Raw genomic sequence first — 4,730 nt, 5'->3', positions numbered from 1 at the left:
GCCGGCCACGGGCGTCGCAGTCTGCTCTGACGTCAGCGCGCCGTGAGGCCCCGCCCCTCCCCGCTCCTCCCCGCCCCTCGCCTTATCGGCCCGCCTTTCCTTCGACCTTTACCAGCAAGACCCGCCTACCGCCCCGCCCTTTACCCCCGGCTATAGAGCCTCTAGTTCTCCTTTTGCCAGCCAGTCAACCTCTGGCTCCGCCCTCCTGGGGGGGGTGTTCCATTCTTAGCCCCGCCCTCCTAGCCGGGGCCCTCGCTAGTCCCGCCCTTCTACCCCGACCGCCCTAGCCCCGCCCCTTTCCTGGCCCGCCCCTAGTCCCGCCCTTCTCTAACTCCAACCAGGTCCGCCCATCACTCCTTAGCTGCAGGTGAAAACCATGAAACCATGCAGGGGAAGACCATGAAAATTTAAATATATATATTTAAAAAACATAAATATTTTATTGTTGGAAAGTTTATCAGTGGGGAAAGAGACTCATTATGGATATCACCAATTATTTGTCTTTAGTTCAAACTGTCTAACTCAGATTTGTTTCTTTTATAGAATACAGTGATATTTTATAAAATTGAAATTTTTTTCACACAATATATTTTGAGCACTGTTTTCCTTCTCCCATCTTCTTCCAGATCATTCCTACCTCCTACCATTTGAACTCCATGCCTTTTTCATCTCTCTAGAAAACAAACAGGCAGGTTAAAAATAAAACTATGAAAACAAACAAAAGAAAAATCACAAGAAACACAAATGTACAAAGATGTATACATATATAAGCACACAAACTCAAACAACTCTATAAAAAACGACAAAATCAAAAGTCATAATATACAAGCCAAAGACCAATAGATAAAAAGCACCCCCCAAAAAAAAGCAATATATGACAAAAAACTTGTAAGGCAAAGGACACTGTCAATAGGACAAAGTGGCAGATTGGGAAAAGATCTTTACTAATCCTTCATCAGACAGAGGGCTAATATCCTAAATATATAAATATACAAACTCAAGGAGTTAGATTCCAAAAAACCAAAACAAAACAGAAAAAAACAACCAACCAACTAAACAAACAAACAAACAAACAAACCCAAATAACCCATTTTTAAAATGGGGAACAGAACTAAACAGAGAATTCTTAACAAAGGTGTCTTCAGTGGCTGAGAAGCACCTAAAGAAATGTTCAACATGGATAGTCATCAGGAAAATGCAAATCAAAATGACCCTGAGATCCCCACCTTATACCAACCAAGCAGAATGGCCAAGATCAAAAACTTAAGTGACAGTACATGCCGGTGAGGATGTGGAGAAAGGGGAACACTCCTTCATTGCTGGTGGCATTTCAAACTGGTACAACCACTCTGGAAATCAATCTGGTGGTTTCTCAGAAAATTGGAAATAATCCTACCTCAAGACCCAGGTATACTGCTCCTGGGCATATACCCAAAAGATGCTCCAATGTACCACAAGGCCAACTGCTCCACTGTGTTCATACCAACTTTCCTCATAATAGCAAGAAACTTGTAGCAACCCAGATGTTCCTCAACCAAAGAATGGACACAGAAAATATGCTACACTTATACAATGAAATACTATTCCTGTATTAATACAAGGACATCATGAATTTTGCAGGCAAATAGATGGAATTAGAAAATATTATTCTGAGTGAGGTAACCCAGACTCGAAAGGGCTTGCATGGTATGTACTCACTGATAAGTGGATATTAGCTAGAAAATTCAAAATACTCATGATACACCCCATAGACCCAAAGAAATTAGGCAAAAAAGAAGGCCCAAGCGAGGATACTTGAATCCCACTTAGAAAGGGGGACAAAATAGTCATGGGAGTCAAAGGGAGGGAAGCATCTGGGTGGGAGAGGGGAGGGTTAAGGGAATAGGGGGGCAGGATTAGGCATGAAAGACAGGAGAGAGGCCCAGAGGGCCAGGAGAATGAGTGAAAATATGCAGCAGCTGGGGGTGGGGGATAGGAGAATTCTCTTGGAAGTCCTAGAGACCTGGGATGATGGAGGCTCCCAGGAGGTTATCAATGCAGATAACCTTAGCCAAAATGCCCAACAGTAGAACCTGAAGTGAACACCTCCAGTAGCCAAACAGAACTCCCAGCAGAAGGATGAGGGTACCAATCTACCTACAAAACTTTTGACTCCAACTAGGTCCTGTCTAAAAGAAATGCAGGGACAAAGATGGAGCAGAGACTGAAGGAATGGTCGACCAGTGACTATCCCATTTTGAGACCCATACTATGGACAGGCATCAGTTCCTTACACTGTCAATGATCCTATGTGGTGCTTGCAGACAGGAGCCCAGCATAGCAGCTACCCGGCAGCTGACAAAGACAGATGTAGATACCCGCAGACAAACATTGGACAGAAGTCGAGGACTCCTATGGAAGTTAGGGAAAGGATTGGCCCTCAAGGGGATGGTAACTCCACAGGAAGACTAACAGTGTCAACTAACCTGGACCCCTGGGAGCTCCCAGAGACGGAGCACCAATGAAAGAGCATACACCAGTTGGTCCTAGGTCCCTGGCACTGCCTTGTGCCTCAGTGGGAGAGGATGTGCTTAATCCTGTAGAGACTTGATGCCCCAGGGTGGGGGGATACAGGGGGAGAGCTAGTCTCTCAGATGAGAATGGGAGGGGCATAGGGGAGAAACTTTGTGAGGGGAAACTGAGAGGGGGCAGCATTTGGGATGTAAATAAATAAATAAATAAATATGCCAAAACAAAGCAATATGGAAAAAATCTCCAAAAATACCATAGAGTTCATTTTGTGTTGCCCACCTGCTGTCAGACATGGGACCTGCCCTTAAGTGTGATTTTTGTGTATCCAGTGTGTTCTAGGGGTGCATGGAAACACAGAACACCTGATGAACAGGGAACACCAACTAAAATTGAGTGATCCACACAGCAAAAGCTCATCACGTTCAATTTTCTATGCCAGTTTGTTCACTAGCCCTAATAGACTTAAGGTGACAGAAGTCATCTAGACATTCTCATGTCTACAGCTGAAGCAGTATATCCAGGATATGGGCGGACGGACTCACCATGAAACCTGGGAAGTCTACTTAACTGAATAATAAAGTGAGCATTATCAAAGCCCCGTGGGGCACAGCTACAGTACCGCTGTGAGGGAAACGCTCAGCTTTGTTTCTGGCAACAGAATGTATATTCATAACAATTAGAACAGACCACGAAGGAAATGTGTATATACACTTTTAGCTCATTGCTTGGTATCGTGAAAGAAAAAAAAACACAAATTATATCATTTTCTCAGCCACCACCAAAGTTTCTTGCTAACAACCTGTGTAAGATGAACACATATGTTTATTTTAAGCAGTGTTAAGTGTCAACTGTCAGAGAAATAAGGGCTTAACTGTGGAAATGTGTGCTTTTATGCTGTCTGATGTGAGGAGTGAAGAATTCTACAGAAATAATAGTGGACAAAAAGAGCAGGATCTGGCAGGAATAAACGGAAGTAGGAAGTCTCCAAATTACTCTTGACTTCAAGAGCCAGGGGTAGGACTTCTCTGGAAGGAGGGCATTTGACCTACTTTCAAGTGTGTAGATCAAAAAATTTACTTATGACCATTTATTATGTCTTTCCATAGAAAATCAGAAGAAGATAGAAAAGGCTTTGTAGGTTTTATGGCCAGTTTGGAGTGAGGAATTCTCATTTGGATCACCCATCTCATTAGGTAGATTTACTTTCTATGACCCAAGTGGGAACTGGAGAGACGATAAAGGAAGGAAATCGTGCTCCTGGGGCCTCTTCAATTCACTGCATGCTAAGGCACTGTAGTTTGGGGTGTTGTGTCTGTATCCCTCACTGCATATCATGGTCATTCACATTTATTACTTATTACTAGAATGTTAGTGATATTGACTAATGTTTGAAAGGCATTATGGGTTAGCATTAAAGTCTGGTGCTTGGAAGGCGTCTTACCTGAGTTTGAAGTCCTACTCAGCTTATGTATCCTCTGTAGACCTTCTAGATTCTTTGTGGCTCAGTTTTCCTATCTGTTAGCAGGAGTAACCATTTTGTGTTGTGAGAATGAATGTACAAACTCACGTGACACCTCATGTAAAGGTCAGCGTATAAAATGCAACAAATATTAGCCACAGGAAGAGTTCAAGGAAAAAAACAACAGATAAAAGTTCTCAGAAAACAGCCACATTAGAGATCTACAAGGTCGGGAAGTGGGGGAGAGGCCTCTGGGCTTCTCCCTGGCCAATAGCTTGTAACAAGGTAATGTACACCTGACACTGAGATTTTCATTTAATAACTCATGGCTTTTGAGTGAAGCATTGTCTACTCATGAGTGAAAGAGACTTGTGTTAGAATTTGTTTTTTTTTTTTTAAATTAGCTTACAAAGTAGGGGATTTTCATGAGTGTTTTCAAAGGTTCTTAGTGTGAATGCTCTGCCTTCCTGTCCCTCCATCTCTATTCCTGCTTAACCCTTTAACTCTTCCCCTTCTACCTTCATATCACATGCACTCTACTATCCTGTCACTTTTTAAGCACCACCTCACCCATGCTAGTTGTCTTTTTAGCTTCCTGTCCTTCACAAACACTCCAAATCAAAAATTCAAAGCCAGGATACACATATGTGAGAGGGCATGCTACATATATATATACCTGGTTCTGGGTTACCATACACAGTATGTTTTCCAGTTGTAGCTCTCTTCCTGAAATTGTCTTGTTTTTCTTTAAAGCTGAATA

This window comes from Grammomys surdaster, unplaced genomic scaffold (assembly GCF_004785775.1).
Source record: "Grammomys surdaster isolate TR1022 unplaced genomic scaffold, NIH_TR_1.0 233, whole genome shotgun sequence".
Classification (NCBI taxonomy): domain Eukaryota; kingdom Metazoa; phylum Chordata; class Mammalia; order Rodentia; family Muridae; genus Grammomys; species Grammomys surdaster.
Note: the sequence above shows the minus strand (reverse complement) of the source record.